The sequence below is a fragment of the Chenopodium quinoa genome, unplaced genomic scaffold (assembly GCF_001683475.1).
Source record: "Chenopodium quinoa cultivar QQ74 unplaced genomic scaffold, ASM168347v1, whole genome shotgun sequence".
Lineage (NCBI taxonomy): Eukaryota > Viridiplantae > Streptophyta > Magnoliopsida > Caryophyllales > Amaranthaceae > Chenopodium > Chenopodium quinoa.
The window spans coordinates 2,345,524-2,358,283 of record NW_018743285.1 but is presented as its reverse complement, the minus strand read 5'-3'; the positions used below and the strand labels follow the sequence as shown (position 1 = coordinate 2,358,283).

The 12,760-nt window shown below is 32.4% G+C and overlaps 1 pseudogene; it reads left to right on the top strand.

The window, feature by feature from the left end:
* Positions 1-3,807: 3,807 nt before the first annotated feature.
* On the top strand, positions 3,808-9,434 carry LOC110735710 (annotated as a pseudogene).
* The last annotated feature ends 3,326 nt before the right edge of the window (positions 9,435-12,760 follow it).

Below are 12,760 nucleotides of genomic sequence, written 5' to 3'. Positions count from 1 at the left end.
ACAAAAGTAACCCTTTTTTTTTTTTTTTTTTTTTTTTTTTAACAAAACAAAACAGAGAAGTAACAAAGGAATTTCATCAATAACCACTATCATTCGCTTTAAATTCGAGAAGCAAAAAATCCCAGATTCACCAGAACAATCATCATAAATGTTTGTGGGAAACACCATAATGAAGACTAACACTGTAGCGAAAAGAAACGAAGATTAATTTGCCATATCAAATAGCCATTTTTGTGCCGCTTCGATAATGATTTGAGATGAAGCCAATCATCTATTTTTGTGTCTGGAGGTTCTTAAATGTTGATAGAAACAATCGATTGAATTTCAATTATATAAATCAAAAACTCAATTCAAACAAAATTTTGAGAAAAAATCGTCATTTGAGAAATTGGGTGATTTCTTAGGCACGGAAGATGAAGAGAAAATGAAAGAGTAAAGAAGTAGAGAGAGGAAAGTAAGAGTAGAGAGAGAAACTGAAAGAAGAAAGAAAGATCCAGAAAATGAAAAATAAGGAAGAAGGTGCAAACACTTAGATGATAACTTACTTTATTTGAACCGATTTACAATAATACTATTGTACACCGGGTGTTTTTTAATATTTGTATATCTTATTTATCATGCCATTTTAAGAAACAAAATTGTTTCTCAAGTAGAGAAACTGGGCAGCCTCTGTTAAAAACTAAATATAATGGGTAGTTATTAATCTTCTTTAAATAATAGGTAGTTATTTAATTAATTGGTAGTAAAAAGGGGGAAAGCTTAAAATTTAAGAATTGGCGGTTTCATAAAACGCAACAGTGATTCACAACCCTATAACTTATTTTTCTCTCCTCTCTTCTGGCTGCTGCCTCCGGCCTCTCTGTCGACTGCTGTAGTCCCGTCGACGGCCAGCGGCCAGCGTTGCCCACTCGCTCTCCTCTGCTCCTCGTCGTTTTAAGTCTGCTCAATTCTCCTCGTCAAACTCTTAGTCTGCTCAATTCAATAATTCAGGTTTTTTTTTATTGTTTTTTAAGTTGTATATTATTAATTGAAGTTTTTATATTGTTAATTGAATATTTGAAGTTGTGAAATCACTGAAATGCTAGATTGAATTGTTTATTGATTGAATTTTGATTTTTTTTAATACTTTGAAATTGTTCATATTGTTGGTTGAATTGTTGATGTTGTTTTGTTCAAATGTGGTCTGTCCCATGTGGACTTGTGGTAAAAAATGAAGTGAAACTGTCAAAGAATGTATTATTTAAGGCTGTATTTTTGCATGGTTTACATTTTAAACTTTAAATAATTAGAGATGAAAGGCTTAGTGTATTTTTGGAAAGAATGTGTGTCAAAATCACAAAAATTATCCGTTTGTACCTATTCTAGATGAACCGCCCCACAATGAACCTCCAACACCTCAAAATTATTTTTGCACATGTGTTGTGCACACTTGAATTATCAATTGCAAACTTTATTTTGAATTATGATATTTGATTTCAATGAATTTGTTTGGAGAGTCCGAAATCATAACAATAAATTCCTGGATTCGCCACTGTGACTAAGGGTAACTTTCTGATCAAAAGAGGGTTAAATTTAATGAAAACTTTGTTAAAAGGTGGATCATAATTTATGGGAGATGTTATATTCTCTTATGTTTAGGTAACATTGAAATCATTAATAGGTATTAGGTAGTTGGGAGGTTTATTGTATACTAAATTTGAATTTATATTTTTAAAAATAAGATTTAAAATTCAATCAAACATTAAAAGGTTCTTTTTTAGCCAATGAGAGTATAGTGTATAGATTTCTTTGTGCACTAACAAGACATTTGATATGAGAGATAGAGATAAGGAAGATATGAAGGCGGGATAAGGAGATTATTAGGTGGGATAAGGATAAAAAATGATGGTCTTCCTTATTGTGTATGTAATGTAATGTGAATTAGATTAGGCTAAGTAAAATTTTTACTCAAGTACTTAACTATCCTTACTTATCTTTCTCCTCTCTCCTCCTTTCCTTTCATCAAGCGTAAAAAGGTACCATCATTTTTATCCCTACTCCTTATCCCCACCACACTTATTATCCCCATCCTTATTAACAAACAAAAGAATCCTCAAATCACTTCCCCTTCTTTTATCCCTCTTAACAAACAAGCCATAATTGTAAATCTAATACCTTACTAATGAAACTTTCATATCAAGAAAAGGTCTCATATGTAGGGTAAAGTCTCTCATTTCAAGGAGGATATTTTTCCTTGCATAATACTTGAATTTTATCCCTATCTTAACGTGAAATCAAGCAAGGGTTGTATGGGTTTTTTATTAGATGGTTTTGGGAGGGTTATGTCATGAGATAATTTGAGTTAAGCATTTGGTTGGTCTACTAGTGGAACAATGAGTTCAAATGAATTCATGAAGTACAAGAGAGGCATTTTTTCTTTAACTTCGAACATTGATTTGGAAGGAAAAGAGATGTTAGATTCTACTAACTACCTAACACCTCCGTGATGGATCACTTTTGGATGGCTCTTTCATTATGCTAAGAGTCGGTAATTATGTTATGTCAAGGGAATTTAACCTCAAATTAGGTGTAGATGATGTGAGTATTAGGGAGTGGAGTCCCCTAGAAATAACATTTTGTAAAGCATCTTGTTGTTCAGGTGTGGTGATTGATGCCTAGATGAACAATTAGTGTACAAAGAAATTTGTACATTCTTCTCTCATTAGGTAAAAGAGAATCTTTCAATTTGTGGCCCTTTATATTTTCATTCAATTTTCAATCTTATAGTTTTTTTTAAAAAACTTTGAATTCAAATTTCAAAAATATTTACCTCCTAATACCTATTTTATTGATTTTGAGAGAGAATACACCACCTCCCCTAAATTATGGTCAATCCCAATGTTTTCAGTATATCTCTATTGATCATGAGACATTACATTGTCTCTAAAATTTGTAAGAGTTAATTCACTAAATCTGTAAATTTTGACACCTTTTTACCCAAAGTTTATGCCTGAGACATTTTATGTGAATTGTAAAAAATGTATTTGACACCATTAATTGCCGCAATACTTCTAATATGTAATTTCGTAATTCATGCTAGAAAATGAATGATTTTTCGTTGATCACTCCTGTTGTCGACAATGCTATCATGAGGTTCCATCCTTGGTAATTGCAGCTTCTACTAATTGAGTCATATGTTTCTCTTTTCCTTTGTTTCTAGCATTTACACATGTGTACACACTTTGTCTTGGGGGTTACTTATCCTTTTCCTGGTTTCAAAGTATATTACATGATTTGTATCATTCATTAGGATTGGAGTTTACATGTAATGAACGAAACCTTGCTTATCCTTTTAGCATATATGTGCTTATCTTTTGTATTTCTTTTACTGTGAACCAAGTACGATTTTGGTTTTGTCTCTTTAAAGCTTAGTTTTGACTATGAAATTCAGCCAATAGCATTGTGTGAATCAATTAAATGGTTGTCCCACATCGTCTATTGCTAGTCAACTATCTGACAGGTCACCTTATTTTGTGTTTTTGTGATTGATGCAACTTGTAAATGGTTTTCGATGTCTAATAATTTGGTTATGACTCATGCATGCTGCTTATAATACAGGTTTCGTATTTTAACTAGTATTTAAATGATCTATATAGGTACATTTGGCCCCCTTTTTTCACCAAGTAGCGGTTTATACTTACTCAAAACCACTACCTTGGGGCATTTGGTATCACTGTACTTTTCAGTTTTTTGGTTTTTTAATTTGAAAGTCATATGATATATAAATAAATAATTAATGATTCATTAAAATCATGGTTATTAAGAAAACTAACAACCTAAAAGTTAAAACTTCTTTTTCTAGTTTTGTGTTTTTGATTTTTTGTTTTAGAAATAAAAAACTCAAAACAAAAAACGATACTCCTAAGTCGTAACTAGCAAGCCCCCTCTCAAGTCATAACCATTCGCAGCTTCATACACCGTACTTCTTCTTCACTGGCGTTTTGTCGCCACTTCAAGGTCGTAGCTCTCACGCCTCGCTCTTCACCTACACTCACTTCCGTCTCTCTCCTCTCGGGCTTCATTCTCTCTGCTTTATCAAGGTACTATTTTTTGTCAAATTTTTTGGTTAATTTGTTTGCTTTAGAAATTCCGAAAACAAACCTGATTCTATGAACAACAAACAATATGTTATTTTTTCGATAATTCATTTAATAAACATATGTTTTGATGCCATTTTTAATCTCATGAGTTTGATAAGCTTGATTTCTGAGAATATTTGTTCAATAGATGGGTTAATTTGTGCTGAATTCTACTGATTATCTGTGAGTAAAGGTTATTCGTTTACTCATAACATAGCTAATTTGCTTGTAATTTGATACTGTTGTGCATCCTTTCACTATATTTGATGACCTGGAGCGATACTAGGTGCAATTGAGGTGTATAGTGGATGAAACTTTGGATAAATGTTAGTTATTCAAGATGAATGTACTATTTGTAATATATTGCGCTTATGCTTTGTTAAAATTGGAAGTTGTATAAGAAAGTTACTCGATTTTGGGCTTCGGCATGTGGCGGTTGCTCCACCTTAGTTTAGATTTCTATAGTTGGTTGCATTTGTTCTGTATCTATATTTTTGAAATGAGAGTTGCTGGTTTGGCAGCACTACGTATGGTTTGTTAGAAATTGTGGTTTGTTTGCAGGGGTAATTGTAGCTTATGAATGTAATCGGGTTGATCTTTGACACTTCTGAAATATTGAAGATGCTGTCATGTTTAGACTCATCTCATATATGTGATATAAATGAGTAACCCATGTCTTAGTGTGGTAAATTGCAGATTGGGAAATGAAGGTTATGTCCCTTTAGCACATCTAGTAAACGGAGATATTTGTAGTTTTGTTGGTCTTGTAACCTGCGACACAATTTCTAGCTGTAAGCTAAGTGTATGCGGGTTATCTTTCTCTATATTGTATAGAGAAAAATGTGTTTTCCTTAAGTACTTGTCATGGATGTGGCAAACTGTGAAAGTACTTCTGAAATAACAAGGCAGCTTACTTTCTAAAATAAGAAGCAGGAAAAATGTCTGTTAGAATTCTATTTTTGTCTCACAAGGATAGTGGTTTGGTTTTAGTTCTTAGGTATATCATAATAAACATGGAAGAGCTCGTAATCTTAAACGAAGTTTTATGAAGTCCTATTTTAGTAAAAAAAAATCTGCATTCTTGAAGATTAGAAAGAAAATGGAAGCAAATTTCATCCCTTGTTGATGTCACCGTAAAAATGTTTGGAAAGGGGAAAGATATGAGGTAAAGATGCAAATGACTTGTCAGCAAGTCAATGTGTTTTAGGTTGTACTGCACAACGACTTAGAGATAGAGTTACTGCAAAACTGTTCAATGCCATCAATTCTCTCTAGTGAAAATAATGTGTAACTGATAGTATTACCTTGAGGAATGGAGAATATTCATTAAATAAATATTCAGAAAAATGGATTATAATTATCTGAGCTGAATCTAATTACCTTCTTAATCCGATGAATTGGTGTATGGAGCAATTCCAATTTGGTATTTTCTTTGGACAATTTTGAAAATTAATGCATATTAGTTTTGCTCATTTCTTGTGTAGGTTAATCTGAATTAGCACTAAGTTTGCATGAAAGAGAGTTTTGGAATTCTCATTCAAGGAAGCTTCTTTTTTGTTTAGTACAATATGAGACGATAATTGATCTATTGACAATGAAATCAAATTGAACTGCACATCTCGTGTAATGTACATATTATGATGTGCTTCATGCTGACTAATTATGAGTTAGTACACTGAACAATAATGGAATTTAGGTTAATTGTGCCTGTATATACTCAGCCATGACTTCTATGTAATCTGATAGGTGGTTATGCAAGATTGGTTTTGTACTTCGATGCGCTCTTCTATTTGAATAGAGTTAAATTTAATGGATATGCTATTTTACATTTCATTAGTTCCATATTTTTGCTGTTAACTGTTTTTAAATGGAGAATGTCATGGGTTAAATAGGTTGGTTAAGTGCTAGTAAATACTTCTTTAACATATAAAATTCGCTTTACTTCTGCCCAGAAGACAAGTATGTTTGTCTTCACTGCTTATCTCTCAGTACTGAAAATTTTTGGGCTGATAAAGGTATTATTGAATCTGCTTTCAGATCATCTTGAGGAGACTTATTTTACTTTGAGTGAATAAGAAGACATTAGCACTGCTTTTTTGGAACTTCAGTTAGCCTTGTTGGGATTCAAAGGAGACTACCATGCATCGTCAACGTGGATATTTACTTACAATTTGCAGAGTTGTTCAACAAGATCTCAAATGTAAGCTAGGGGCAGTACCCAATTTATCAGTTTCTCAATTCTCTTCACATTTGCCCTCCATGTTTTCCCTCCAGCCTGGCCATGTTCCGTGCTTTTCACCTTGAAAAGACTCAGTTTTATGTAATCAAAGAATAAAGCTTCATGAACTTCATAAGAATTCTGAAGAGCCACCAATGAACTTTGATATGACTGCTCTCAAGGTTCAAAATTTGCTTAAAGAATTCTCAAATAGTTCAAATGAAGAGCTTGTTCAAGGTCTTGATAATTGTGGACTGTCTTTAAGTGATGATTTGGTGCTTGATGTGCTTAGACGATTTCATTCAGATTGGAAATGGGCATTTCTGTTCTATAAATGGGTGTCTAATAATCCAAGTGGGTATTTACCAGGATCTAGGGTTTACAGTGAACTCCTTGGGATATTGGGGAAGGCCAAGCAGTTTCAGGAACTTAATCAAGTATTTGACGAAATGTCGAAGAGAGGAACCATGAATGAGAGATCATATGGGATTATGGTTTATGCTGCTGCTCATAGGATTGATGATGCAATTGAATTTTTCGATAAGAGGAGGCAGTATGGCCTTCAGAATGATTTAATTGCTTTTCAAACACTTTTGATATCCTTGTGTCGGTACAAACATGTTGAGGCTGCTGAATTTTTGTTCCATTCAAAGAAATGTGAGTTTCAGTATGATACTTGGAATATTATCCTTAATGGTTGGTGTGTGCTAGGCAGTCTACGCAAAACAAAGAGATTTTGGAATGAGATTATCCGCTCTAGATGTACACCTGACAAAATTACATATGGGATTTTCATAAATGCACTATGCAAGTTAGGGAAAATTAGTACGGCAGTGAAGTTGTTACATGTTATGTGGGAGAAGGGTTGCACTCCAGACATGGTAATTTGCAACAGTATCATTGACGGGCTGTGTTTTAAGAAAAGGATTCCTGAAGCCATTAGAATATTGAGGGAGATGAATGAGAAAGACTGTGAGCCTGATGTGGTGACTTACAACTGCCTTATTAAGCATATGTGTAAGATTCAGAGGACGGAGGTAGTTTTCCAATTCTTGGATGAAATGGAGCAGAAGGGTGGAAATTGTTCCCCAAATTCTAGGACTTATTGTCACTTGTTGACTTATACAAAAAGACCAGAGGAAGTTCAGACTTTGCTTGAAAGAATGAAATCAAATGGATGCGAGATGACTGGAGACTTGTATAATTTGCTACTGAAGTTGTATATGAATTGGAATTGTGAAGAAAATATGCAATTAACTTGGGCTGAAATGTTGAGAGACGGCATGGGACCTGATCAGCGATCTTACTCAGTCATGATCCATGGGAGATATGACCAAGGAAGAATAGAAGATGCTTTGGATTATGTCGAAGAAATGACATCGAAGGGAATGGTGTTAGAGACAAGGATGAAATTGTTGGTTGACACCATGAACATCAAGATGAAGGAGAAAGGTTTAGAAAAAACTATCAATACTAAATTGTCTAGCTATGCGCATAGGAGAGAGAGAGCGGATACGTTGCTCTCCCGTTGATGAAGTTTTGGCAATGATGAACATTTCTTTGGTTTCGTATATTCATCCTCCGATATTGTACTATGTTGGAACTTGAAGAATTAAAATTATGCAGGCGTTCTGTGAATGAAGAGCTTTCAACAAAATTACGTGGCTTGACTGGAGCCATTTTTTATGCTGCCTCTAACCCTTCAATGGGTGCTATTGCATGTGGTGGAGCTGACCGCCCAGTCATCGTCTATGGTCCTCAAAGCTTGGTAAGCGATTAAATTCTTTTTTTATTAACTGTTGAGGCACCTTTGGTGATACTCCATTAAATCATGCTTTACTGCTATCTCAGATTTGAAGCATGTTGGTTTGCAGGCCATCAGTTGTTAGTTTTTATCTTATCTATGATAACACCAAGTTTTGGTAACTTGATGAATTAGCATATATCTCCTAGCTTCTTGATACGTTTCAAGTCATCCGTGACTTTACCATTGAGGTTGTTAACATTTGGGGTTGATACCGTCTCAAGCTCTCAACCCCTAAGTACAGTGGAAACTTCTTTTTTTAGTTTTTTTTTTTTTTGGAGGGGGTGGGGGGGGGGTTGAGAACTATGATCTAGCATTATGAAGTTTCTTTGTTAGGAAAGAGGTCCGATATTTCACCTTTTAGGGGACTAGATGTTGGTATTCACCAAAATAAATATGGATAGCTTTCTGGTATGGATGTGGATACATATAGAAAATATTCCTGACTCATTTTTCCTAAGAACCATGGAATAACACAAGGCAAACAAAATAATTACTTTTAATTTGTCCGTGTATAATAATTTTCTGTACTCAGTTTCTTTTGCAAAGTTGTTTACTGTCATCATTTGAATGAGATGAGAGAGTAGACCATCTTCTTTATTGCATGCTAGTTCCTACAATTGATGAAGAGATTGACATTACCATGCAGGTCTTTTGAGGACAATGGAGCAAAAGCATGGAGGTTTTTTCATTTAAAGGAGACTTAAATTGGCTTGGATTCACTAAGCTAAGTGCCCATCTTCTGCATGTATACAGTTTCAACTTGCTAAGAATCTTCTAATATATTGTTTTAGTATTTTGGCAATAAATTAAATCTCCTTAAATCTTTGTATCGAAATACAATCACTTCTAAATTATTTTAATTTACGAATTTCCACTACTTACATTGGACGAGTCCCTAGAAGAGTTGAAGCTGATGATTATAATGGGGGACTTGCCTTTGAATTTTTGAAGATTTTCATTTCTTTTGAAGAAAAAATTATGGGTCAATTAGGAGGACCAGACTCTTTCTAATGTATATTACTGAGCACATTGTTTTGTTTGATTTTTTTTAGTTAATTAAACCATTCTGTTTCCCTATCAATTCATGCAGAACTATCTGTGTGAAATTGACCACGCTCAACCCAAACACATATCCAATTGATTCATTCTTTTCTTCTTTGTCTTAACCTGTCTTCCTCGTTTCCTGTACGCTGTTAAATTGATCATATATTGTTTCTGATGACCTTACTACTTCAAAGTGGAGCATACATTCTGTTCATCTTCTTTAATTCTCAGCATAGATTGACAGTTGGTTTGCATTCTGATCACTCCTGATTTCAAAATCCAAACCATATTCTTGAGAAAAGCCTTGTGGTTGTCTTGGTTCCTTGTTATTTTAATTTTTGATACTCTGGTTCTACAATTTGTAGATTACTTCTGGTATTTAAGCCATAAAAAAAACATTTGGTCATTGTATTATGCTGCTTGTTGCATAAATAAATCATGATTCCTTCTGTCCATAAAAGTTAACTGACCTGCAAATATAGTTACTCGATATAGAATGCATGAGTAGATAAGCTAGACAGGAACATCATAGGGTTTGATATGTTATCAACATCATTTGCCATAACTACCAATGATCGAAATAAACCGATAACTTTACTGATTTCGGCAATGCCCTACCAAAGACATGGACATTCTTGGTAGGTGGTGTGATTCAGGCAGCAATTTTGTGGATGATATTGTTGTTTATGTTGCAATGGTCTGTTGGACGAGTTTCCAAGAATTTGACCATTATTGCTAGAGCCTCCTTCATCTGTATCAATGTATCATTGTATATTTGTGTGTGCTCATTAATTGGCAGTTGACTCTAAAACACAAGTATGGCCCTGCAGGCCACATGTTCATGTTATGCTCATTATATTATGGTTTTGAGTATGTTGAGGCCCATGTTTTGGCTACGAGCTTCAGACTTTTGTGTTTTTTTTTTAACTATACATATTTGATGAGGTGTCGCGACTGTCGTCGGCAACATACATATACAAAATAAAATTGGACATCATAGGGTTTTGATATTTTGTCAGATTGCCGGACTGCCCCATACAATATTATACTCCCTCTATTTTTTTTTTATAAGTTAAAGTTGGATTTGCACATTTATCGAGTCACAATTTTCACCATCAATATCTTTAATTAGAGGTTCGTAAAAATTATGAAAAAAATTAATTTATAAAAGTTGACATCATGACTAATCCAACAACATATTATATGATTATATTTATATATTATATATTGGTAAAAAATTAAATCAATAATGACATAAATAATGGAAAATCCCAACTTTAGCTTATAAAAAAACCGGAGGGAGTATTAAGTACATTGTATAATACTCTTTCCGTTACGTTTTAAAAAATCCTGCAATTTTGACATTGCTTAAAATTTCTGCATTGATTATGTGATTTATTTGCTATATAAAACACAATCGTTTGGAAATTTGTTGGATTTGTCTCTATGTAATTTTAAATACCATTTATTGTATATAATTACAGATATTAATCCTTAAAGCTTTACATTGACAATCATGAAAAGGTAAAATGAAATCATTATCTTGAGATGAATGGAATTTTTAAAATCAAGCAATAAGGTACACAACTATTTGGTACTCCATATAACCATATTATAACTGCAATTCTAATGGCAAGTTAGATCAAATTTAGAACATACGTTATTAGAGGATTCAAATGTTTGCACGATGACATTTACTTGAGTAAGATTTGTGATATTTTGGTGATTTTACAATTGAAAGAACTTATCGATAACAATGAATTGAAGAACATGTTTAGATATGTTCTTTAAGTCATTGTCAACTGGTGATGATTATATGTGTTGATAGCTTATTTTATAAATTTGTGTTGATTTATCAAACACTTAAAGGATTATGTACAATTTACTACGTATATAAAATCCATTTTCCTAATCAATAGATGAAATATGCAAAATCTTTCTTCATTTTCTAAGGGTACATAAATCTAGTAATGGTATGGATTTGGTGGGCTTCGTGTTTCCATTAGTATAAACTATTTGAAAATTTGAACTACACTTGGAGTTGGCAAAACTTCAATCCGAACCATCAAATTCAACCCTTAAGTGATATGTTATTCTTTGCTTCCAATTTTTGAGGGTTGTCATTTTAGCGTTGAGGATGTAATGCTTCTAATTATTGGTGATCCCTCGATGAAAACTATAAGCTTTATAAACTAAAAAATTTAGAATTACGGTTTCAAAAAAAAAAAAAAAAAAAAAAAAAAAAAAAAAAAAAAAAAAAAAAAAAAATTAGAATTACTTAATTTTAGTATTCACTAGAAAAAAGACTAACCATAAACAATAAGTTTGTGTTGATTTTTGTACAACTACCAAAAAATAAATCATAATTTACAAATGCTTCTATAACTATATAAAAAGAGAATCATAGGTTTGGCTCAAAAGGGTACTTGTATAGTATTTTCTTTTCCATAGGTGTCCTCTTCTTTTGTTGATACTTGTGTATACTACGAGTAGTATTTCCACTTTTCTTTATTTTATCACACGGTTGTATCAGAAGTAGGGTCACCGCCAAAAAATAAGGTTGGTAACTTTTTTTTCCAAAGTAAAAAAATAAGGAAATTTTGTATTTTACTATCCACAAATAACACATTTTTTGAAATTACCACAAAATAATAATTTTAAAATAATACCTAAAAAAAAAATTTACCATCAAAATCGTTAAATATATCTAACGTTTTACAAAAATTTATTCGATTTTCGTGCCTAAAACATGTTCTTTAAAGGTTTTGGGGGTCATTTTTACCCAAAGAATGATGTCAAAATTGACAAATAATTATAAAAAAATGTCTCATTTTGCGTGTCATGTATATTGAGGTATTTTTAGTACACATAACGAGGCATTTTCAATCATTTTTTGTTAATTTTGACTTTAAATCAAGCCCAAATGGCAAAATTGACCCCAAAACCTCTAAAGAACATGTTTTTTGCACAGAAATCGAAGAATTTTTTTAAAACGTTAGATTTAACGATTTTTTAACGGAAAGTGTTAAATGGTGATGAAATCTTCTTTATTTATTTATTTTTTGTTTTGTTTTTTGTTTTTTGTTTTTTGTTTTTTGTTTTTTAGGTGGTATTTTAAAGTAATTTTTTTAAGTGGTAATTTTAAAAAGCGGATTATTTTTTAGTGGTAAAATACAAAATAACCAAAAAATAATGTAAAATAAGGGTATGAATAACCTAAATCAAGAAATAACACTTTTCAAATATGGTGAGATGTATGCACAGTAGTAGGAGTAGTCAAATCTCAATAGGGAAACTTTTGCATGGTTAAAATTAATTAGACAAGTGCCAAAGTAAACTTAAAGGCAAAATAAAAATTAAATAATACCTCTATACTCCGTATTTTTTTACTTGCTTCATTTCTCTTGGTACATATGTCGATGCAAATATTTTATTAGAATATTTTAATTTATCAATAAAACTAAATTATAAAAATTAAAAAATTATTATCTATTTATTGAGGCGATTCCAACAAGTACATACAAGACGATCCCAAAAAGAGTATTTTTTCTTATATATAAATCACAAACAAAA